We start from the raw sequence: 27,275 nt of genomic DNA, 5'->3' as shown, positions 1-27,275 counted from the left end.
TAGAAAACGGATCCGTCCCCCATTAGCTTTCAATAGAGTTCATGATGGATCCGTCATGGCTATAGAAGACATAATACAACCTCATCCGTTCATGACAGATGCATGCGGTTGTATTATTGTAACGGAAGTGTTTTTGCAGATCCATGACGGTGAGCCAGCCATTAATACATTTTCGTGATTAGTGTGAAGCTTTTTGGTAGAGAGCAGGCCGAGCTCCGGAATACTAATATCTAATGAGCTTACCCACTTGTGAATATTATATCTACAATCTCAGAATTTCATTGCATCTGGGACAAAAGCAGGACTCATCACTGAAGAGGTCTATGACTCTTCACTGAAGGATAGACCTCCATTACAGCCTCTGTTACCATCTTGCTATGCATGATGATAGACATGAGAGCGCTGTCGTGGAGTCAGTGGAACACCTGTAGCTAGACGTCTGGCTCATAGCTCATTGTTGTTCAAATTCCTTCTGGTGGTTTATGTAGATGCTGTTTGGTGTGCAATGTGATGTTAAATTTCACTTGCATTACAGAATGGATTACTACTTACCATTCTACTAATCGATCCATCTGTGCAGAGGTTCACCTCTGTGCACCTCTTGGTGTCATTCCAGTTCATCAATGTTCTCCCAACCACCAGGACACACAACATTGAACAGTGCTGACATCTTGGTCTTGGCACATAGCAGTCTTTCGGAGTGATAAACCAAGGTCTCTCAGTTCAAGGTTTCTGTCCCTCTGTTTGCCACAAGTGGCAATAACTGACAAGTCGACGAACAGGAATCATTGCACAATCATCCCACATGACTTGATCCTATTTTTGACGTTTTATGTGGCTAAACAACTCTGCTTTCAATCTGGCTTTTATGCCCCTGCCACATGACACAGATTGAAGCTAGGTGCTTGAAAGTTTGATCATTTGCAGATCTTAGCAAAACCTACAAAATTCCTCTTTTGCATTACCTTACGTTATGGCTTGTCCTTTTTGGTGGTAAAACCATCCATTTTGGGTGGTAAATATGCATTAGATATTCTTTGTGTGTTAGGCCTCATGCACACGACTGTTGTTCTGGTCCGCATCCGAGCCGCAGTTTTTGCGTCTCGGATGCGGACCCATTCACTTCAATGGGGCCGCAAAAGATGCGGACAGCACACCATTCCGTAGCCCCGCAAAAAAAATATAACGTGTCCTATTCTTGTCCGTTTTGCGGACAAGAATAGGCATTTCTACAATGGGCCGTCCGTTCCGTTCCACAAATTGCGGAAGGCACACGGGAGGCTTCTGTTTTTCGCGGATCCGCGGTTTGTGGACCGCAAAAACCGGAACAGTCGTGTGCATGAGGCCTTACTGTGCAATTCTTATAAAATATTATTTTATATAATTATGCTTACTGAAATACAATGTTATGAAGAAATTTAGCTGTTAAAATCTCACTTTCATAAAGGAAGGATTCTTGGACAATAATCTCAATCCATCACTTAAACAATGACAGCTGTAGACTGTGGGCCAGACTTTCCCTTATCTTCAATCAGTTTCCCATATTTTCTGCTAATAATCCAGCAACCAAACTGCCATCCTGAATTTGTATCACAAAGCTTTGCTTCTTTTAAACAGATGAAAAAGAAAATGAGGACCTATTCACTTTATGGTATAACTCATTGTACTCTGAGCTCGTATTATTAGTGTGTAGACTGTTGTTTTACTGGCAGATTCTTAGATATCCCTGGCTATGCACTTTCCTTGAATTAAAAAAATACTGGTGTCATAGTGCCAGGTCATTGCTCTGGCCTTTTTTTCAGGCAGTGTGCAGCAAGGTGCTGTAGCCTGTTTGGTGGCAATCTAGACCAAAGGCTTCTCAGATTTTTTATACTGCAGCCTAACCAGCCAGAACACTGTGATACCTGGGTCAGGCCACAATCAAAGATATCCCTAAGTTTATCTTTTATTTGTCTCCTAAACCCAATATAACATCAAAATAAGTACAAAATGACTCGGCCATAAATTAGAGCAGTAGGGAGGTCTGTGCAGCATGTGATCACTTCCACCAAAACTGCTTAACCTGCTGTCACTCTCCAAAAACTGGAGGGGGCCATTTTACTGTGAAGCCCACTACAGGCTCAAGCTCAACATTCCCACACATACAATGCATATGGAAAGTCTTCCGACCCATTCACTTTTTCTTATTTTTTTATGTTGCGTCTTTGTACTAAAATAAAATTAAAAAAGTTCCCACATCAATCTGCACTCAATACCCAATAATGAGACTGTGATATTTTCAAACGTATTAAAAAGGAAAAACTAAAATTTTATATCAACATAAGTATTCAGACACTCTGTTTTCACTTTGTCATCATGCAGAAAGATAGGAAAAACTTGAATTTGTTTTTATTTAGCACAAGGGTGCAACATAACAATGTGAAAAAAGTGAACGGGTCTAAAGACTTTCCAAATGCGTTATCATGAAAAGATCCTCATGCTCTGATTGAACAATGCCATTTAATACCTATACAGTCAGGTCCATAAATATTGTGACATCGACACAATTCTAACATTTTTGACTCTATACACCACCACAATGGATTTGAAATGAAATGAACAAGATGTGCTTTAACTGCAGACTGTCAGCTTTAATTTGAGGGTATTTACATCCAAATCAGGTGAACGGTGTAGGAATTACAACAGTTTGCATATGTGACAGTAAGTTTATGCCTAAATATGAAGCAAGCCTAGTGAGGGCTGAATCCAGCCTATGGACTTCACAAGCACAAGTGCATGAGAGCAACTTTAGGAGTGCCGGGACACAAATGGATAATTGATGCGCAGAATTGTCCTTATTCACTAGAAACCTTCCGGGATATAGTGAACCTGAATACTTCAGGAGAGCATCCTGGAAATAATGTCGCAGAGAGTTTGCCTGCCGCGAGGGAGAAACGCCCTTTTGGATAGCTCAAGATAAGTAGAAAACAGCATATTTAGTACCAGAGTGCTATAGTTTGGACTTGGAATAATTACAAACGTCTTGACAGTAAAGTGTCAGCCTTAAAGAGAACTCCTCAACGGACAATTGCCTAAGGCCTCATGCACACGACCGTTGTTCTGGTCCGCATCCGAGCCGCAGTTTTTGCGGCTTAGGTGCGGACCGATTCACTTCAATGGGGCCGCAAAAGATGCGGACAGCACTTCGTGTGCTGTCCGCATCCGTTGCTCCGTTCCGTGCCCCCGTAAAAAAAATATAACATGTCCTATTCTTTTCCGTTTTGCGGACAAGAATAGGAATTTCTACAATGGGCCGTCTGTTCCGTTCCCGCAAATTGCGGAAGGCACACGAGCGGCTTCCGTGTTTTGTGGATCCGCAATTGGACCTCAAAAAATGGAACGGTCATGTGTATGAGGCCTAAACCTGAAAAAAGGAATATTACTGAACCTATTTCTGAGTCATCACTCATACCATACAAATGAATTGTATCTGTACTGACTACCTGAAGACAATTGATTCAGTAAATGTTTAACTGTTTGATTACAACTGACTCCTCATAATTTCTACTACTACACTCAACATTTGCACCTAACGGTGCTGGCGTCACAAACACAGGGACCCAGCCACCAAAGCACCTTAAACACCTATACCATCAAGAGCACCTTAACTTCCATCTGGCTGGTGTTCCCTGCAATAGAGAGTGCCCCGGAGGATTTAGTGCTGTCTTCCCCATCACGGCACGCCGACCCAGGGAGGCTCTGCTAACCGTGAGTAAATGAACTACTACCCCCATCGGCCCACCGTAGCCTCACATGTTTTCCCTGTGGCCTGGTCGCTACACCAGCACACTAACACGCCCACAAAATATTTAGCTAGAGAACTTGTAGCAACACACTGAGCATGCTCGACCTGACAGAGGTTCAGAACTACAGGTGGATGCCATGGTAATTTATGAGGAAACACAGTGGGTAGCAGAAGAATAAAACTACTTTTATAACTACTGAACGGTAAATATGTGAAATTAACATTTTATTAGCTAATTATTGATGATGAATTAGTCTAAAACATAAGTTATATTTATGGTAACTGAAATACCCCTTTAATATGTGATAATCCTGAAAGAACAGAGAAAAGTCTACGCCTATAACATTATTTTCCTTTGGCCTTCTCAAAAACGTATTTTTAGGGCTCATGCACATGAATGTGTGCCGCCCGTGCAGTGCATTGGGGACCACAAATTGCGGTCCCCAATGCACAGGCACCGTTTGTGTGGCCGACGCTGATGAATGCAGACCCATTCAACTTGAATAGGTCCGCGATCCGTCGGGACCACAAAAAAAAAGAATGTTCTGTCTTTTTTGTGTTGCGGAGGCACAAATCAAAATGCCATGGAAGCACTCCATAGAGCTTCCATGGCCTGCACTCCGTGCCTCCGCACAGTATCTTCCAGATTGCAGACCGATTTAAGTGAAGGAGTCAAGGTCAATAACTTTAGGGTGTGTGTGTGTGTGTGTGTGTGTGGAGGGGGGGGATAGTTGTAGTCAGCTCCTGTGACCTTTAGTGTGTCATCTGCTGACCATTGTGCATGTGGTCACCTCATTAAAAGTACCTATCCAAATAAATGTGTCTCCTGTCATTGCACTCTTGTGTCCTGCCATGCTTCTTGTTCTACTAGATCATTTTTAAGTATTTGTCTGCGACACACACGCAGTTCTGGTACACACACAGCACTACCACATACAGTTCCGTTACATACATATACACACATACATATACACATACACACACTTATCTTTAATAAAAACTCACATCTCCGGACACTAGTGCGGGTGTGTAATTCTTCTGTTCTGGCTCCTCCCATTGATTACATTATGAAAGGTCCTTAAGCTGTACTTGGAGTTCTCATCTCCTTTCAGTACAGCACAGGACCTTCTTTCCCATGTGCTTAATGGATCGTTCTCCGCTTCTCCTGCCCGGTGTGGACTGGAAGAGAGAGGTGAGTGCAGATGCACAGCTGTCTCACTCATCGAGTAAAGCACTGAATGTGCACTCTGCCGCATCTGACAGGGGGTCTGGCCATGCTGGATCTCCTAGGTTCAAATCTAACCAAGGGCAACATCTGGAGTTTGTATGTTCTCCCCGTATTTGCGTGGGTTTTTTCTGGGTTTCCTCACACAACTTAAAGACAAACTGGGAAAGATTGTGAGCCCCATTGGTGACTGCTTGATGGTAATGTCTGTAAAGCGCTGTGGAATATAGCAGCACTATATAAAGTGCATAAAATAAATAAATTTCCCTAACTGACGTTTATAAGACAAAGGCACTTTTTGGCAAGATTTTTTCTTGCTTAAAAGTGCATCTTATAAGGCGAAAAATATGGTATATTGAAAATTTTATGACACTCATTGACAAAAAAAATTATATACTAAGAAGGAGTTGGAATTGAATGAAACTTTCTGTGTGAATGTAATGATGATGTTTGTAAGTGATTATAAGTGAAAGGATACATTTATTGGGGAAGGGAGGTTCTACCCGGGAAACAAGACGCAATATGGGCATGGTGGCATACAGGTTTTGTATGGTATCCTGCAGAACATATGTCTACTAGGGTTGAGCGAACCCGAATTGTAAAGTTCGGGTTCGTACCAAACTTTAGGATTTTTGGACCCCGGACCCGAACATTTCGGTAAAAGTTTGGGTTCGGCGTTCGGCCAATCAACAAGCGTTTAACTGACTTTAGAAGCCATCACAGCCATGCATACTAATGATTGGCCAGAGCAGCATGTGACCCAGGCTCTACAGGGAGTGCAGAATTATTAGGCAAGTTGTATTTTTGAGGATTAATTTTATTATTGAACAACAACCATGTTCTCAATGAACCCAAAAAACTCATTAATATCAAAGCTGAATATTTTTGGAAGTAGTTTTTAGTTTGTTTTTAGTTTTAGCTATTTTAGGGGGATATCTGTGTGTGCAGGTGACTATTACTGTGCATAATTATTAGGCAACTTAACAAAAAACAAATATATACCCATTTCAATTATTTATTTTTACCAGTGAAACCAATATAACATCTCAACATTCACAAATATACATTTCTGACATTCAAAAACAAAACAAAAACAAATCAGTGACCAATATAGCCACCTTTCTTTGCAAGGACACTCAAAAGCCTTCCATCCATGGATTCTGTCAGTGTTTTGATCTGTTCACCATCAACATTGCGTGCAGCAGCAACCACAGCCTCCCAGACACTGTTCAGAGAGGTGTACTGTTTTCCCTCCTTGTAAATCTCACATTTGATGATGGACCACAGGTTCTCAATGGGGTTCAGATCAGGTGAACAAGGAGGCCATGTCATTAGATTTTCTTCTTTTATACCCTTTCTTGCCAGCCACGCTGTGGAGTACTTGGACGCATGTGATGGAGCATTGTCCTGCATGAAAATCATGTTTTTCTTGAAGGATGCAGACTTCTTCCTGTACCACTGCTTGAAGAAGGTGTCTTCCAGAAACTGGCAGTAGGACTGGGAGTTGAGCTTGACTCCATCCTCAACCCGAAAAGGCCCCACAAGCTCATCTTTGATGATACCAGCCCAAACCAGTACTCCACCTCCACCTTGCTGGCGTCTGAGTCGGACTGGAGCTCTCTGCCCTTTACCAATCCAGCCACGGGCCCATCCATCTGGCCCATCAAGACTCACTCTCATTTCATCAGTCCATAAAACCTTAGAAAAATCAGTCTTGAGATATTTCTTGGCCCAGTCTTGACGTTTCAGCTTGTGTGTCTTGTTCAGTGGTGGTCGTCTTTCAGCCTTTCTTACCTTGGCCATGTCTCTGAGTATTGCACACCTTGTGCTTTTGGGCACTCCAGTGATGTTGCAGCTCTGAAATATGGCCAAACTGGTGGCAAGTGGCATCTTGGCAGCTGCACGCTTGACTTTTCTCAGTTCATGGGCAGTTATTTTGCGCCTTGGTTTTTCCACACGCTTCTTGCGACCCTGTTGACTATTTTGAATGAAACGCTTGATTGTTCGATGATCACGCTTCAGAAGCTTTGCAATTTTAAGAGTGCTGCATCCCTCTGCAAGATATCTCACTATTTTTGACTTTTCTGAGCCTGTCAAGTCCTTCTTTTGACCCATTTTGCCAAAGGAAAGGAAGTTGCCTAATAATTATGCACACCTAATATAGGGTGTTGGATGTCATTAGACCACACCCCTTCTCATTACAGAGATGTACATCACCTAATATGCTTAATTGGTAGTAGGCTTTCGAGCCTATACAGCTTGGAGTAAGACAACATGCATAAAGAGGATGATGTGGTCAAAATACTCATTTGCCTAATAATTCTGCACGCAGTGTATATAAGCTGGAGTCACGTAGCGCTGCACGTCACTCTGCTGTTATAAGTGTAGGGAGAGGATGCTGCTGGACTTGTGATTTCAGGGAAAGAATAGGAGAGAATCTAACTCAGTGTTCTACATACAAACAGTTGTGTGGGTGCAGGGCACAATCTTTTTACCCTGCCCTGAGCCCATTGACCAAAAAACAACAACTTTTATCCGTCTGTTAGTTAGGTGGGCGGCAGCCATTTTATGCAAGCTCAGTGCACCGTCACTGCATCTGAGCTTTTGTGACATTGAAAATCACGATTTTTTTGGCAATATACAACATCTGGATTAGGCCTCATGCACACGACAGTATTTATTCACGGTCCGCAAAACTGGGTTCCGTTGTTCCGTGATCGCCTTGCAAATGATAGGAAAAAAACGGACACGGATCATGGACACGGATGACAATCTTGTGTGCCTCCGTGTTTTTTCACGGACCCATTGACTTGAATGGGTCCGCGAACCGTTGTCCATGAAAAAAATAGGACAGGTCTTATTTTTTTGACGGACTGGAAACACGGATCACGGACATGGATGACAAACGGTGCATTTTCCGAGTTTTCAACTGACCCATTGAAAGTCAATGGGTCCGCAGAAAATCACGGAATGCGGAACAACGGACACGGAACACAACAACGGTCGTGTGCATGAGGCCTAAGTCAGTGTGCAATTTAAGCTAGAAATACACCCATCATTTTCTGGGGTTTTAAAAACACACTTTTTTGCCAAAAAACTGTATTTTACTGATCTGCAAGTGTTAAATTCAAGTTTAATATATACAGCTTTCATATTCTACAAAGAAAAAATGTGGGGGGTTGAGTCCGCACAACCCGCATGTAGGTGCATATCACTATGGCGAAATACATATACAAACGGAAAATGCAAATGTGATCGCACACTACATCCAGCATTCTGCCCTGCCTCCATGCTGGATGAGACATTGGTGTACATTTTGGCCAAAGCGTAATAAGCCACTCACCGCGTCAAGGTCGTCTCATTTGAGTGGTCCCTAACACTTGTTCCTACCTGTTTATGGGCCATGACAGCCACATAAAGTCCAGGGAATGCAGGTCAGCATGCAAGCCAAGCACCCTCTGCTTTTAACCCCGTCCGGTGCCATTACAGCTTTCATCGGATCCAGGGATGCAAGTACCAACATGCATGCTGAGCCCACCATATACTTCTCCTGGAGCCAAATGGCTACTGGTAGGTTCTATATAAGCAGACTCAGTTTTATACTGACTTTAAAACCAGCCTCCAGGACAGATTGACTGGTCAGGTGTGCATGACTCAAAGGAGATCGCCACGCCTCCAATATAAGCTACAAAGAAAAAATGTGGGGGGTTGAGTCCGCACAACCCGCATGTAGGTGCATATCACTATGGCGAAATACATATACAAACGGAAAATGCAAATGTGATCGCACACTACATCCAGCATTCTGCCCTGCCTCCATGCTGGATGAGACATTGGTGTACATTTTGGCCAAAGCGTAATAAGCCACTCACCGCGTCAAGGTCGTCTCATTTGAGTGGTCCCTAACACTTGTTCCTACCTGTTTATGGGCCATGACAGCCACATAAAGTCCAGGGAATGCAGGTCAGCATGCAAGCCAAGCACACTCTGCTTTTAACCCCGTCCGGTGCCATTACAGCTTTCATCGGATCCTTTGAGTCATGCACACCTGACCAGTCAATCTGTCCTGGAGGCTGGTTTTAAAGTCAGTATAAAACGGAGTCTGCTTATATAGAACATGGCAATATGCAACATCTGGATTAGTCAGTGTGCAATTTAAGCTAGAAATACACCCATCATTTTCTGGGGTTTTAAAAACACACTTTTTTGCCCAAAAAACTGTATTTTCCTGATCTGCAAGTATTAAATTCAAGTTTATTATATACAGCTTTCATATTCTGTTACAAAAAAAACACTTTTTTGGCAATATACAACATCTGGATTAGTCAGTGTGCAATTTAAGCTAGAAATACACCCATTATTTTCTGGGGCTTTAAAAACACACTTTGTTGCAAAAAACACTATTTTCAGGCCTTGCATGTCAGCACGTGTGAAATTACAGGCTTATATACTGCTGTCAAATTCAGTTGTTAAACAAACACTCGTTTGGGCTTTAAAAACACACTTTTTTGCAAAAAACACTATTTTCAGGCCTTGCATGTCAGCACGTGTGAAATTACAGGCTTATATACTGCTGTCAAATTCAGTTGTTAAACAAACACTCGTTTGGGCAAAAAAAAAATTGTTGGCAGCCTTTGATGCAGATGTCATTGTGAGATACACCCTTAATACATTTGGGTTTGATTCAGAGATTTGAAATACCGCCATTTGGTGCACCAATATTTAATTCAGGCCTACACTGGTTCAGGCCCTGTGAGATACACCCTCTACATACAGGGGTTTGATTCAGGCATTTGAAATACAGCCATTTTGGGCAAAGAAATCTTTAATTTAGGCCTACACTGGTTCAGGCCGTGTGAGATACACCCTTTATATACAGGGGTTTGATTCAGGCATTTGAAATACAGCCATTTGAAATACAGCCATTTTGGGCAAAGAAATCTTTAATTCAGGCCTACACTGGTTCAGGCCGTGTGAGATACACCCTTTACATACAGGGGTTTGATTCAGGCATTTGAAATACAGCCATTTTGGGCAAAGAAATCTTTAATTCAGGCCTGCACTGGTTCAGGTCGTGTGACATACACCCTTTACATACAGGGGTTTGATTCAGGCATTTGAAATACAGCCATTTTGGGCAAAGAAATCTTTAATTCAGGCCTAAACTGGTTCAGGCAATGTGAGATACACACTTTACATACAGGGGTTTAATTCAGGCATTTGAAATACAGCCATTTTGGGCAAAGAAATCTTAATTCAGGCCTACAGTGGTTCAGGCCTTGTGAAATACATCCTTCACATACAGGGGTTTCATTCAGGCATTTGAAATACATTAATTTTGGCCAAAGAAATATTAAATTCAGGCCTACACTGGTTCAGGCCGTGTGAAATACACCCTTTACATACAGGGGTTTGATTCAGGCATTTGAAATACAGCCATTTTGGGCAAAGAAATCTTTAATTCAGGCCTACACTGGTTCAGGCCGTGTGAGATACACCATTTGCATACAGGGGTTTGATTCAGGCATTTGAAATACAGCCATTTTGGGCAAAAAAAATCTTTAATTGAGGCCTACTGTGGGTCAGGCCGTGTGAGATACACCCTTTACATACTGTCGTTCTATTCTACTATTAATTAAACCCTTATTTAGGGCAAGATCCTAAATTTGAGAAATATGAGGAGAGCGTCAAATAAGGGATGTGGCCCAGGTCGTGGTGCTGCTGGTGGAGGTCCTGTTGCAGGGAGAGGACGTGGTCGATCTGTGCCAGCTACACGCACAAGTGAAAACCCTTCCTCAGGTACGAGTAGGCGACAGAACCTGCAGCGGTATTTGGTCGGGCCTAATGCGGCTCTACAAATGGTGAGGCATGAACAAGTACAGGGTTGCTGACATGAACAAGTAGATTGGGTTGCTGACAGTGGATCCAGTTCATTCACATTGTCTCCCACCCAGTCTCCTGCTGAAAGACCACAGTTGGCACCTGCAGCCGATGTCCATCAGTCTTTCACCTCACCCCCTTGCAAATCAGCCAAGCAGTCTGAGTCCCAAGTCATGCAGCAGTCTTTTCTGCTTTCCCAGGGCCATCCACCTAGCCCTGCCCCAGAAGTGAAAGAGCACCGATGCCCAACCACTTATCTTTCAAGATGAGTACATGGGAGGACCATCGCAGCACGTCTCAGGTGATGACGAAAGACAGGTGCCAACTGCTGGGGCTTTCGAAAGTGTGCAGACCGAGAAGGAAGGCAAGTGTGAAGACTGGGTGGAAGATGATGTGGAGGACGATGAGGGCATCGACCCCACATGGAATCAAGGTCATGCGAGTGACCTATGTAGTTCGGAGGTAGAGGCGGTGGTCGCACAAAGCCACCAGCACAGAAGAAGAGGGAGCAGGGTGCAAAAGCGGAGCGGCTGTCCTCTAGACAGTACGCCTGCTACTGCCCACCGCAGCAAGGGACCGAGCACACCAAAGCCAGCTCCAAGGGGTTCCCTAGTGTGGCAGTTCTTCAGACAATGTGCTGACGACAAGACACGAGTGGTTTGCACGCTGTGCAATCAGAGCCTGAAACGAGGCATAGACGTTCTCAACCTGAGCACAACCTGCATGACTTACAAAGAGTAGTAAGCAGATGGCTCACTCTGATTTATCACGACAGGTGCACAAGTTCAAAGAAACACCCCCTGATTCTGATTAGTATAAATGTAGATTGGATGGAACCGGCACTCAAACAATAGGAATTCACGTGGAACTTGAATTAAAATATTTAAAATATTTATTAAACAGTAAATAATGTATCCTGTGTGCACCAGGTTAAAATTTATCTAAAAAAACATATAAAAAGCATATACAATCATGTGTATTAATCAAATAAATGTCTATAGCTGGAACACAAAAACCTGTAAACTATGACACAGAGGGGTGCATCCGTGTCCCCCCATTTGGGTTTGGCTATTAGATCGCAGCCGTCTGTGGCAGAGCAAGACAGGATAATCTATATAGGCGTGTTCCGGATATAATCAATTGCATGTAATTTTCATACAGATTTCACATACTTTATAATGCATACCAATAAAATCTTATGCCACCTTATAGGATATGGGATATAAGATATTCAGAGATAGTCCGTAGTTCACACTATGTATGAATTGTCTGTTTGCTGAGGTCCTCTCAAAGATCTGAGTACGCCATATGTGAGAAAGTCAATTGTCCAGCAAGTATATTGCCTCCGTACTTGTATCGCCTATTGTTCAGCGATTCAGTACAACTTCACTTAGATTTATATTATATTCCCATGTAGGCTCACTGAATAGATTCCGCGGAAGGGTTACTCTCGTGGCGTTCCACGCTTCAGCCTTTCTCCGCTTAGTTTGTATCAGGTCAGGTCTTGGTTTAGATCCCGTCTCTATTCTCGCGGGAGACCTGTATCAGGTATTTCGCTTTCGTGAGTCCTACAGCCAAACTTGGTCTTACGTGAGTTAGAAGTGGATGGATCTTTTCGTCCTTTAGTACATGGCCATGCACCGCTGAGATAGTTACTTCACAGGTAGTACGCCCAGACGCGTTTCGAGATATCTTATCTCTTCCTCAGTGGGTAACCTGTGAATTCTGATCTCTCGTCTTTTATATTCTTAACTTAATTGGCTAATTAATTCCACCTGTTCCAGAAATTCTGTGATGGGGTGGAACCTTTACTTTACCTTAGTCTATTCTTTTCCATATAATCCCATCTTATTTCTACATCGGCATCTACTTTTGGTAATGCATTTATAATAGTGTCTTCCCATATATATACACATATATAAATTATATATGCAAATATAATATAAATATTTAAAAAATAATAAATAATTAAAAAATGTCAAAGAAAAATATTTCTCTATTGTGATTTAAAATATTGTCGGATATTCGCTATCTTACAATCAAGGGAAATATTTCTACTCATCACATACTTATATATCGGCATTATCTGATTCTATTTTACTCAGATTTTTCAAACATTTTTAAAGAGTTTGTCCACCCATATGTTCCGATATAAATGCCCAATTCCTTGTTTTGAGGTATAGTTATTAATATTCATCTCAAGGGAGATTTTTATACATATCCCAACCCTGGAAGATATATATTGATCACACTCTTCTTAAGAACAAATTGGTTCAATGTTAGGATAATAGAAAAGATTTTTGTTTTTTTGTTATTTGTTTTTTATTTTTTGTTTTATTTTTTATTTTTCAAAAACACATCTTTTTCTTTCAAGAAATTTTCATTATTTTTCTTCCTTCTTTCTTATATAAATTATTTTCTATGGGTGAACTTTATTCCTCCATTTCAATATTGGTTGTATCAACTTCTATCCTGCGGTTTCTTTTTACTATTGCACTATTTTTTCGTTGCGGTTTTTTTCTTTGCGGTTTTTGTATTGCGGTTTTTGTATTGCGGTTTTTTTCTTTTTTTACATTTTGCAAGAATATATGTAGAATGGTCTTATCTGCCTACTATTTAATGAATTTTTTCAATCTAATTAAATATTTTATATTTAATCAGAGATTTTGTATTTTTCCATTTTTATATATAAATCAGTACTTTATAACAAATGTCTATTTATCCATATATACCGCTGCAAATAAATTCATAATTCTAACCATAATTAGTTTTCCTATAATTATGTCTTTATTCCTAAATGCAGTGGAGTAGACACCTAAAAAACCAAGAAAGGTTTCTGGCTCCTCCTGCTTCCTGTTCTGCTGCAGTCTCGGCCTCTTCATCCACCTCTGGAGTGACAGTGCCACCTGCCACCCTGCAAACAGAGGATCTGCGAGCAACACCAACACCTGGGTCACCAAGCATCTCCACAATGTCTCAAGGAAGCTTTCAGCTCTCCATCTCCCAAACGCTGGAGAGGAAGAGAAAGTACCCCCCTACCAACCAGCGATCCCTAGCCCTGAATGCCAGCATTTCTAAATTACTGGCCTTTGAAGTGCTGTCATTCCGTCTGGTGGAGACAGATAGTTTTAAAGGCCTTATGGCGGTGGCTGTCCCACAGTACGTCGTGCCCAGCCGCCACTACTTTTCCAGGAGAGCCACACCTTCCCTGCACAACCAAAATCAGGTGTGCACTGTGCAACACCATCTGTGGCAAGGTGCAACTGTCTACGGATACGTGGACAAGTAAGCACGGTCAGGGACGTTATATCTCCATAACAGCACACTGGGTAAATGCAGTGGCGGCTGGGCCTGAGGCGGATAGCAGTTTGGCGCATGTCCTTCCACCACCGAGGATTGCAGGGCACTTCAGTTTGCCTCCTGTTGCTTCCTCCTCCTCCTACTCTGCTTCCTCATCCTCTACCAGCTCCTCATCCGGTCAGCATAACACCTTCACCACCAACTTCAGCACAGCCAGGGGTAAACGACAGCAGGCAGTTTTAAAACTTATCTGTTTGGGGGACAAACCCCACACCGCACAGGAGCTGTGGACGGGCCTTGAACAACAGACCGAGTGGTTTGTGCCAGTCAGCCTCAAGCTCGGCCTGGTGGTGTGCGATAATGGGCGAAATCTCGTAGCAGCTCTGGGACTAGCCGGTTTGACGCACATCCCTTGCCTGGCGCATGTGCTGAATTTGGTGATGCAGAGATTCCTTAAAAATTACCCCAATATGTCAGAGCTGCTGCATAAAGTGCAGGCCGTCTGTGCGCGCTTTCGGCGTTCTCACCCTGCTGCTGCTCGCCTGTCAGCGCTGCAGCGTAACTTCGGCCTTCCCGCTCACCGCCTCATATGCGACATGCCCACAAGGTGGAACTCCACCTTGCACATGCTGGCCAGACTGTGCGAGCAGCAGCAGGCGATAGTGGAGTTTCAGCTGCAGCACGCACGGGTGAGTCGCTCTGCGGAACAGCACCACTTGACTGGACCTCCATGCGAAACCTGTGTTCCTTGTTGCGCTGTTTTGAGTACTCCACCAACATGGCCAGTGGCGATAACGCCGTTCTCAGCGTTACTATCCCACTTCTATGCCTCCTTGAAAAAACGCTCCTGGCGATGATGGAAGAGGATGTGGCACAGGAGGAGGAGGAGAAAGAGGGATCATTTTGTAGGGTTTCCGGCCAGTCATTCCCAAGTGGCTCCGAGGGTGGGTTCCTGCACCCACAAACCCAAGGTACACAATTGTCCAGCCAGGGCACAGTTCTCGAGGATGACGAGGTGGAGGATGAGGAGGAGGAGATGGAGGAGGAGGAACCATGTTCACAGCAGGGTGGCACCCAGGCCAGCTCATGGCCATCACTGGTGCGTGGCTGGGGGTTTACAGAGGACACAGACGATACACCTCCCACAGAGGACAGCTTTTCGTTGCCTCTGGGCAGCCTGGTACACATGAGCGATTACATGCTGCAGTGTCTCCGCAACGACCGCTGAGTTGCCCATATTCTAACTTGTGCTCATTACTGGGTGGCCACGCTGCTGGATCTCCGTTACAAGGACAACGTACCGTCCTTAATTCCGTCACTGGAGCGTGATCGTAAGATGCGCGAGTACAAGCGCACGCTGGTAGACGCGCTGCTGGTGGCATTCCCACCTGACAGTGGGGGCACAGTGGAAGCACAAGGCGAAGGCAGAGGACGAGGAAGAGGTCGCCAACGCAGCTGGTGCACCGCCAGCACCTCAGAAGGCAGGGTTAGCATGGCCAAAATGTGGAAAATCTTTGTCAGCACGCCACAACAACCAGCACCACCAGCTGATATGGAACGTCTTAGCAGGAGGCGGCATTTCACCAACATGGTGGAGCAGTATGTGTGCATATGCCTACACGTACTGAATGACGGGTCTGCCCCCTTTAACTTCTGGGTCTCCAAATTGGGCACATGGTCTGAGCTTGCCCTTTACGCCTTGGATGTGCTGGCCTGCCCTGCAGCCAGTGTATTGTCTGAACGTGTGTTTAGCACGGCAGGGAGCGTCATCACAGACAAGCGCAGCCGCCTGTCCACAGCCAATGTGGACAAGCTCACGTTCATTAAAATGAACCAGGCATGGATCCCTCAGGACTTGTCAGTACCTTGTGCAGAATAGACATGTATACCGGCACAAACCAGCCATTGTTATACTGCAGCGCAATTGCTCATTCTTGTATTTTGGATATTTCACACTCTTTTAGAGTGTACCCTAATTTAAAAAAATTAAAATAAAACCAAAAACCTGTGTTGGCTACCTCGTCCTCCTCCCCCGCCGCTTCCACCTACACCGCCACATCCACCGCCTCCTCAACCTCCTACTCCATATGGACCTCGTCCTCCTAGATCAAGATTATAATTTTTTATTTTTACGTATTTTATGTCATTTAAAGTCATTTCCCTATCCACATTTATTTGCAGAGCACTTGTCATGCACTTAACCACATTTTGATGTCATTTGCAGCCCTCTAGCCCTTTCCATGACAGTTTTACAGCCATTTTAGTGCTCAAAAGTTCGGGTCCCCATTGACTTTAATGGGGTTCGGGTTCGGAGTCAAGTTCGGGTCAAGTTCGGGTTTTTTCTCACGTTCGGCCGAACCTGTCAAACCTGAACATCCAGTTGTCCGCTCAACTCTAATGTCTACAGATGGTGCAGCTGGGCCTATAGATCTTGCACACTTGTGGGTTGCTGAAACTGGCGTCCCAGCTGCTTCCATAAATACTCAATTGGCAGTAAATCTGACGACTGGCCAGGCCAAGGAAGTGTTGCAATCTGGCAGAGACATTCCTGGGAAAACCTTACTGTGTGGGCGAGCATTAACCTGCTGAAAAATACCAGTTGGAAGCCCTGCCATGAGAGCTAACACATGTGGTCGCAGGATGCCTTGCACATATCACTGAGCTGTTAGTGTCCCTAATATCACTACTAGGGGTGACCGTCATGGGCAATGTTGCAGCGTCCCACTAGCTTATTAGTGTTGAGCGCGAATATTCGAATATCAAATTTTTTTTGCAAATATCGGCACTTCGCTAATTCGCGAATATTTTGAATATAGTGCTATAAATTTGATATTTTGAATATTCATTTTTTTGAATCTTTTTATTGTTATATTTTTTTCTTTCCCACTTCCCAAAAGTAGTTCTTACCTGTCCTTAGGATTCCTGGCTTCCTGGCTGCTCCAGTCAGTGCCCGTTGCCGCTTCTGATGACTTCCGTGCTCATGGAGCGTCCCCATCACCATGGGAAGGTCTCCATACTAGAATGTACTGTCGGATTTAAGAATTACGTTGAAATCGCTATTCGATTAATTCAAGTTATAATAATAATCGAATTTCGATTTCAACTTAGCACTGCTATATTCCATATTCGTTAATTCTAGCCTAATATGGAATATAGCAGTGCTAAGTTGAAATCGAAATTTGATTATTATAACTTGAATTAATCGCATTGCTATTTCAACTTGAACCTGGTTTACTATGGTTGGCTTGGTAGAATTAGCGAATATGACGAATGTATTCCTCATATTCCTCAAAACGAAGATAACTAAGTATTCTCCATCTTCGTTTTAGCTACCTATTCGTCAACTTCGCTAATTCTAGCAATCAAATAGGAAGGTTGACTATAGAGACAGCTGTGTTTAATTCGCTATGCGATTATTATACTTAGCTTTTTTTTTTTTATAAATAGAATCATTATAATAATCAAGTATTTAACTATTACATTTAAAAAAAAAAAAGCAAAGTAATATAATCGCATAGCGAATTAAACTTAGCTGTCTCTATAGTCAACTTTCCTATTTGATTGCTAGAATTAGCGAAGTTGACGAATAGGTAGCTAAAATGAAGATGTAGAATACTTTGTTATCTTCGTTTTGAGGAATATGACGAATACATTCGTCATATTCGTCATCATCGCTAATTCTAGATATCAAACCAATAGGAAAGTAGCCTTAAGTTAAAATCGCAATACGCGATTATTTAAATCGCATAATAATCGCGATAGCTAGAATAATGACGAATATTCGATTTCGACGAATATGAAACGAATATTCTATCGAATATTCGCGAATTTCATCGAAATCGAATATGGCACCTGCCGCTCATCACTATAGCTTATGTGGGAACTGCAAAAGCTTGTTGTTGTCATCTGAATATCATTCTGTATTGTATTATGTGAAATCCCTCTTTACCAGGCTGTCAGGTGCACCACATACATCTTACCACTAGATGGGGTAGAACCGCAGTTCAGGCCTAGTTAGTCAGTTGAGAGGAGAAGTAGGAGCTGAAGGAGCGAGAGTGCAGCTGCTAGCTGTGTTTAATGAAAGCCAAGTCAAGGAAAAAGAGTGGATAAAGACACAAAGGACAACAGCCATTTATTCAGGCTTTAAGGACCTTTGTATATAGGTAATGGACTTATTAGCTTCTGGCAGCCTCACCATTAAAGAGCTGGAGAAACAGAACCAGATTAAAGAGCTGAAGATCAGTGAGTACACAACTAACTACCCTAGCCTGACACAATACTACCAGCACAGCCTGTTAATGGGATTAATCACATCCAACTTGCATGTGTACCAGAGACTTTTTTTTATTACTGGATGTAAACTGTTATCAAGAACCTGGTTATAGTAAAGTTCCCAGTTGGATTTAAACCTGCCTCTTTCTTCTAACGTCATACTACTACCACTCTCAACATTTTGCACCATCAAGGTGCTGGCGTCACGACAATACCTAAGTCAGGGTCCCATCTGCACAAGCACTAAGAAACCCAATCACCATCAAGGGCATCTCAATCACCACCTGGCCGGTGTCCCCTGTAATAGAGTGTGCCCCAGAGAATCCAGTGCTGTTCTCCCCTTCACTGCACTGCTGGCCCAGGGAGGCATCTGCTAAACCATGAGTAACCGATGAACTGTTTGTATGCTTCTGCCCACCGTGAACCTCACGTGTTCCACCCCTGCACGTTGCATATAAAATTGGCGTCACGAACAGGATGAATATCCTCAGTGCCTTATGTGAATGAGCCCCATTTGTTTGACTGTTTTTATTGGGCTAAAGAACTGTTTAAACTGCTTAAAACTGCGTGGCTATACTGTGCCAATTGACTACTTTGAAATCGCACTGTTAAAACTGAGGCAAGCGCAGATTTTTGTGTCACTAGAACTGCTTGCTGCGATTGAATTGACCCAAAATGGCCGCATGAAGTATAAATCTAAATTACTGCTGCGCCATCGCTCTGCAAAACGCCCTGCTTGGCGGGAAAATTGAGTGGCACCCCTATATGCAAAATAACTTGGACGGCCCCTTATACCTTCATTGTAGTGATCCGGAAAGGCCGGCCTTGTATGCAAAACATTGCGCCGTGTCGGACACACTGGAGGGAGGAGCCTCGCGCAAGAGGGGAGCATGACATGGGTACGCACGACCGAAAAAGACGCGAGACTTGGCGTGTAAGCAAATGGGAGGAAAGTAAGTGCGATCACCAGCCGTCCTCTACGGAACAATTATATGTTTAGTGCTCTGATACCCCTGCAGCCTGAGAACTCTCCAGAAATAACAGGGAGTGCTGCCAGAAAGGTTAACTTGAGAACTTATTAAGCATTATATTCAGCTAGCCCACGGTTTCTTAATAGAAACGCAGTAAAAGTGTTTAACCAGATTTCACCTGCCATTACTATGTCTGTGCAGGAAGATAATGTGCAACCTGATCTCAATAGGTCCCCTGCAGTAGCCGCAGCCGGTTCCAACGCATCACCAGCCGCTTCAGCACCAATTATGATGCCTTTAACAATGCCTTACTAATTTGGGGCACCCTGGTTTCCACAATACTCTGGGGAAGCTCAAACTTTAAGAGACTTTAAAGAAAAGATTCTTGTTGTATTCAGGTTGTACCCTGTGACAGAAGAGCAACAAATGGAAATTCTGCCTGCGCAATTGGAAGGAGCTGCCCTCAGAGAAGTGAAGTCCTGGCCAAACTCAGAAAGGAAAACGCTAGAGCAGATATTCGAACGGCTCTGCACCACCTTTGAACCCAAGATTGTGTTGGAGGTCAAGATGAGGTTCTTCAGCAAGAAACAGCAATCTGGTGAGTCACTCAGAGACTTTGCATTGTCATTACAGGAAGCACTCATAGCTGTTGTACAGGTAGACCCCATGAAGTGGAAAATGAAGATAAGACACTTAAGGAGCAATTCATTTAAGGTGTTAGCACAGAAAGCCTTAAAAAGTCATTTAAGAATGTTAGCGGCTCAGTATCCAAGTTCCACTTTCCTAGACTTCAAAGAGTTAGCAATCAGTATTATGGGGACAAATACACCATCGGAACCTACTAGGCCTGCTAAAATATCTTTGGATACGCAAGTTGCATCTCCAAAATGTTATTCTATAGCCAGTCAAGCAACTCCGGCTCCAGCTCCTGATGCAGTTGACGCCTTGACAGAGCAAGTCAACTTTACGACCAAAAGTCTGGAGAAAGTATGCAAAAAACTAAAACAGTGGGAAAAACCCTTGGTGCTGGAGGATGAGACACCATTACGAAGGAGGCTTTTCCCTCTGGATGATAAAGAGACATTTCACCGAAATTCTGGTGAACGCCTTCCTGACCGCTTAAGTGCCTGTAGTCGACCCACTTGCACATACTGTCACAAGCCAGGCCATTCAGAAATTATGTGCTAGCAGTTAAAAAGGGCAACCCTCGAGGTTAAGGATCGCACCTTGGGAGGTGAAACAGTAGGTCCAGAAGATCCCCACTGGATGCCCAGATTTGTAGGATCCCGTCTAGAAGTGGTTCTTCAAATAAAGTGGGTTCCCTTTGCTGCTTTATTAGACACCGGGTCTCAAGTCACAACTATTCAACAGTCGGCATTTAAGAAATACTGGGATCAGAGCCAGTTAACACAACCCCCAGAATCCTGGCTGAGTCTTATAGCCAGCAACGGCAAACCTGTGCCAATGCATGGTTACTGGGAGCCAACTCTCCTAGTAGGAGGAACTTTACTGCCCCAGCAAGGTATCATTGTTGTGCAGGTCAGGGAAGATAAGAACCCTCCGGTAGTCCTAGGGATGAACGTCCTTAGGAACTGTTATGCTGAAATGCTTGAAGCTTTACACAAATCTATGCCTACCGCCGCACCTTCCTCCAAAAAAGACGATACAACAGACTATCCGTGTGTTAAGGTATTATGTCCAAAAGTTCGGCACTGCAGGTAAGATGTCGTAGTGCTCGCGTCCTAGGATTGGCATCCTATTAAAATAACAGCAGAAAAAGGGCCGGCACTCACTTCCACTTATATTCAATGATTCTGTTTATTGTCACATAGCACTGTGACGCGTTTCGACACTCACAGGTGTCTTTGTCAAACAGTAGCAAACACATTGCAAACCACCCTTAAATAGCCAAACCCCTCATCAAGGTGTGTGAATCACATGATCGTGATGTCACAAAACACCCCCTCCCCCCAACTCAATACAAATACACACAATACATGCAGATATTACAGATATTAAGTCTCATCCTGGACAGAATCTTCTCTTATTGTCACTCTTAGTATACAGCGTAATTTCGCATCATTTCACCTGTAGAGAAACATATATAAATTTGTCTATCTCTCGAAAACCTGCCCATATTAAATACACAGAAATGTAAATAAAAGGTGAAAAATTAGAAAAAATCGGAAGAAAAGCCGATGGATCCAGTATGCCTCTCGTTTCCTCAACAATAAATTCCTGTCTCCTCCTTCAGATACCTTATGGTAGAAAGAACTCAACGTGGGGGATTCCTCTACCCTTGAGGAACAAATTGAAGGAGTCTTAAAAGTCGTGCAAGAGCATCATCATGCCTTCAGTAAACACCCTACAGATTATGGTGAAGTCAGTGTAATCAAGCACACCATCTCTACCGGTTCACATCCTCCAATCAAGGAAAGGTACCGGCCTATACCACCGACAATGTACCAATCTGTGAAACAGATGATCCAAGAAAGGAATCATTCAAAATATTCAAACATCATCCAAGACAGCCATAGTCCATGGTCTGCACCTCTAGTCCTTGTCCGAAAGAAAGATGGTAACATTCGATTCTGCGTGGACAATAGGAAGATTAACAAAATCACCCACAAGGATGCCTATCCTTTACCAAGAATCGAGGAGTCCCTGACAGCATTAGGGTCCTCAGCTTACTTCTCTACCCTGGATTTAACAAGTGGGTACTGGCAGGTACCTATGGCTCCCGAGGACCATGAAAAAACTGCATTTACTACCCCTATGGGCCTATTTGAATTTAATGACATGCCTTTTGGACTTTGCAATGCCCCTAAAACTTTCCAAAGACTAATGGAGAGATGCTTAGGCCCCAAAAACTTTGAAACTGTCCTGCTATACCTGGATGATGTAATCATCTATACAAAATCCTATGATGACCACTTGAAACATCTTGCAGAAGTTTTCATCAAGCATGGGCTCAAGATCAAACCATCTAAGTGCTATCTACTAAAGTCAGAAGTTAAGTACCTGGGACATGTAGTCGGTGCTGTCAAGCCAGACCCAGAAAAGATAGCGGCAGTCCGGAATTGGCCTACTCCTACCACAGTAATAGTTCGTTTTGCAGGATACTACAGACGTTTCATCCCTCACTTCGCCCAGATTGCTGAACCGATACAAGAGCTCCTGAGAGGACATCCTAAAAAGTACCAGAAATCCAATATATCTGTTGAATGGAATAAAGAAAGGGAAATCGCTTTCCAACTCCTGAAGAAGTAGTTAACAGAACCACCTATCTTGGGCTATGCGGATTATCGACAGCCATTCCATCTCTACACTGATGCCAGTCAGAGGGGCCTGGGAGCTGTCCTGTCTCAAGTGCAAGAAGGTAAAGAGAGAGTAATTGCTTATGCTAGCAGATCTCTTAGAGGTGCTCATAAGAATGACCAGAATTACAGTTCCTTCAAGTCCGAGTTCCAAGCACTTGTCTGGGCCGTCACAGAAAAATTTTAAGACTACCTCGCATCAACCCCATTTGTGGCCTATACTGATACCAACCCACTGGCGCATCTAAACACAGCCAAGTTAGGAGCCTTAGAACAAAGATGGGCCTCACGTCTTGCCAATTACGACTTCACCGTCAAGTACAGAACCGGCAAGTCAAATGAAAATGCGGATGCCTTATCCCGCCTGCCTACCACAGAAGATCCTGCTAAACAGATAGACGTATGGGAAGAAGTGGAGATGCCTGCTTTTTACCGACATTTTGTCCAACAAGATGTCATCAAAGTCAAAGGTAAAATAGTTTTCCAACTCCATCAACAGACAGAAAGTTACAATCAGAAAGCATAGTCATAGGTGAACTTCAAGACTTCTTCACCAGTGGAAGGACCCTGGAAAGAATTTGCAGGAGAAACGCAGACCCAGAGTTACTCAAGCTATGGAGACACCGAAAGCAACTCTTCATGCAAAAGGGTCTAATGTTAAGGAGAACCCTAGATCCAATCACCAACGATCGGCTGTATCAGATTCTAATACTACGCCGAAATGCCAGAATCATCCTTGAAATGTACCACGATACTTTGGGGTACAAAAAACTGAGGCTACTATCCACAGAAGATTTTATTGAATTGAAATGAGATGAGATATTGAGAATTGATGTCGAAAATGATCTACTTGTGCCGCTGGAAAAAGTGAAAGGCATGACCAAAGAGCACAATTACATTCTATCATGAAATAGTGGCCATTGATTATGTAAAGTTAAAACCAATTCGCTCAGGGTATATCTATGCCATGACCATAATTGATCACTACACCAAATTTGTAGTAGCTGTACCTGTTAAAGACCTGACAGCCAAAACCACAGCAAATGTTTTCTGGAAAAACTTCCTGTTGCCCTATGGATGCCCTGAAAAGATTCTTACAGATCAAGGATCTGCCTTCGAGTCCCAACTGTTTCATGAATTGTGTTCACTTCACAATTGTCAGAAGATCAGAACAACAGCTTACCATCCTCAAGGTAATGGACTTTGTGAAAAAATGAATCAAACCTTAATTGAAATGTTGAGGGCTGTACCACCTGCTAAGAGAATTGAGCGGCCAACTTTACTACCTCAATTGATGTATACTTACAACAATACCAGCCATTGTTCTACTGGATATACTCCAAATTATCTTATGTTTGGCCGCCAAGGAAAGTTGCCTGCAGATCACACCCTGGATGTACAAGTTCCAGATTCAATTAACCCTCTACCACACACTGATTGGGTGAGTGAACATCAAAAACGCCTAGCCGGAGCCCAGGAGATTGTCCAAATCCGCATGGCAAATGCACGCAACAAACAACAGACTACAGGGAGTGCAGAATTATTAGGCAAGTTGTATTTTTGAGGATTAATTTTATTATTGAACAACAACCATGTTCTCAATGAACCCAAAAAACTCATTAATATCAAAGCTGAATATTTTTGGAAGTAGTTTTTAGTTTGTTTTTAGTTTTAGCTATTTTAGGGGGATATCTGTGTGTGCAGGTGACTATTACTGTGCATAATTATTAGGCAACTTAACAAAAAACAAATATATACCCATTTAAATTATTTATTTTTACCAGTGAAACCAATATAACATCTCAACATTCACAAATATACATTTCTGACATTCAAAAACAAAACAAAAACAAATCAGTGACCAATATAGCCACCTTTCTTTGCAAGGACACTCAAAAGCCTGCCATCCATGGATTCTGTCAGTGTTTTGATCTGTTCACCATCAACATTGCGTGCAGCAGCAACCACAGCCTCCCAGACACTGTTCAGAGAGGTGTACTGTTTTCCCTCCTTGTAAATCTCACATTTGATGATGGACCACAGGTTCTCAATGGGGTTCAGATCAGGTGAACAAGGAGGCCATGTCATTAGATTTTCTTCTTTTATACCCTTTCTTGCCAGCCACGCTGTGGAGTACTTGGACGCGTGTGATGGAGCATTGTCCTGCATGAAAATCATGTTTTTCTTGAAGGATGCAGACTTCTTCCTGTACCACTGCTTGAAGAAAGTGTCTTCCAGAAACTGGCAGTAGGACAGGGAGTTGAGCTTGACTCCATCCTCAACCCGAAAAGGCCCCACAAGCTCATCTTTGATGATACCAGCCCAAACCAGTACTCCACCTCCACCTTGCTGGCGTCTGAGTCGGACTGGAGTGGTGGTCGTCTTTCAGCCTTTCTTACCTTGGCCATGTCTCTGAGTATTGCACACCTTGTGCTTTTGGGCACTCCAGTGATGTTGCAGCTCTGAAATATGGCCAAACTGGTGGCAAGTGGCATCTTGGCAGCTGCACGCTTGACTTTTCTCAGGGCAGTTATTTTGCGCCTTGGTTTTTCCACACGCTTCTTGTGACCCTGTTGACTATTTTGAATGAAACGCTTGATTGTTCGATGATCACGCTTCAGAAGCTTTGTAATTTTAAGAGTGCTGCATCCCTCTGCAAGATATCTCACTATTTTTGACTTTTCTGAGCCTGTCAAGTCCTTCTTTTGACCCATTTTGCCAAAGGAAAGGAAGTTGCCTAATAATTATGCACACCTAATATAGGGTGTTGATGTCATTAGACCACACCCCTTCTCATTACAGAGATGCACATCACCTAATATGCTTAATTGGTAGTAGGCTTTCGAGCCTATACAGCTTGGAGTAAGACAACATGCATAAAGAGGATTATGTGGTCAAAATACTAATTTGCCTAATAATTCTGCACGCAGTGTATAACCAGTCTGCTAAAGCAGAACCTTTAGAAATTGGTAACCATGTGTGGCTGAGAAATAACCATTGCACTAGCAAGCTGGATAGCAAATGGAAAAGAGAACTCTACCTCATCACAGCTATTCCTAATGGTGAGGATGATGTCTATGAAATCACTAAGGAAAACTGAGCACCACAAATAGTGCATAGCAACTGTCTTAAGTTGTGTCTAAAAAGAGCTGTTCAAGAAAAAATTCCATCCACAGTGCAAGTGCCTGAAAAATGAACTGAACCAGAAGGACCAATGCAGGCCATTGAGAAATTGTTACTGGAATCAGATCCTCTACAGTGGTTCCTTATGCCGTGGCTTAACATTCTTCTACCCGCAAAGGTAAATACAGTTCCACTTCAGCCAGAAGGCCTACCTCATGGAGGATCCTCGGAAGTCCCTGATGTACCCAGATCTCTTGAACCAACGTCTATGGAGTCACTACCACTTCGGAGATCCAACCGGACTACTAAGGGACAACTGCCTGCCCGTTACAGAGACTTTCTGCAACTGTGGCCGAGAAGAAGACTTCCAGCCCTGCCTGTTCAACAGTAATTCCCTTTCCTACAATTTGAAGCTACAGAGCCAGGTGAGAGACTTATTACTTTGATTGTTTTGCCTTACCCTAAGGACTCTCTACAAACCTGCTTCTACCTGTTTTTTTCAACATTTAAGCCTTGTGCCCGGAGATAGACTTTAACGTACCTGACCCTCCATGATATTCCCCTATTGACATTTTGCTCAGGGAACGGACTCATGCCCTGTGAGCCTCCTGTAAGGATTATTGTTGGATTTTATCATGGACTATCCTGGATTTGACTGCTCGCTGTGCCAGGTCAGCGCCTCAGATCACCAGTCTTGAAGAAGAATGACGGCCCCTTGTCACACAGATTATTCTTTGAAGTATTTTTATAATGTAAATTTTCATACTGTTTCTTATTTATACCTGTGTGAGGGGGTCACAGTCTGGGGCCCCCAAGATGAAACATATGATACTCCAATTGGATACATCTGTGACTACATTGAATAAGCTATAGTGATATAACATGCAGTTTGTGTGACTGGCCACTAGAGGCCCTTAGTCGGACAGCCCCCTTAGAACTAATGGAGCGAGATGTTGACAATTAATATATAAAAAGAAAAGTAATCTTATAGCTGCACCTGATTGGCTTTCTTATTGAAATAGACTGTAAAAAATAGCTTCTTATTTATTTTGTGCATTTTGTTATTTTGTTGCCATGTCCTAACTTCCTGAGAAAAGCTACAGGGGCTGGAGAAAGGAAGTGGCAGGAGGACAGAGAGTCGGCAGTTGGAGAGCAACGGATTCAGACGTGTCTGCTAAATTGTTTACCTGAGGTGTCCTGTCATCAGCCAGAGATTGAAGGCTTTATCCACAGCAAGCAAGGGACGATTGGTGAATATCTGCTGCCTGCTAAAGAGGATCTGTAGTCTTCATTTATAATCAGGAGCTGAGGAGACCAGAGGCCTGCCTGCCCTGAGGCCAGCGGTGAATCATCATCAAGAAAACCAAGCTGCCATTCAAGCCTGCACTGGAGATCTCAGCCTG

This window comes from Bufo bufo, chromosome 3, assembly GCF_905171765.1.
Source record: "Bufo bufo chromosome 3, aBufBuf1.1, whole genome shotgun sequence".
Taxonomy (NCBI): domain Eukaryota; kingdom Metazoa; phylum Chordata; class Amphibia; order Anura; family Bufonidae; genus Bufo; species Bufo bufo.
The sequence above is the reverse complement of the archived record's forward strand: the minus strand, read 5'-3'. Positions refer to the sequence as shown.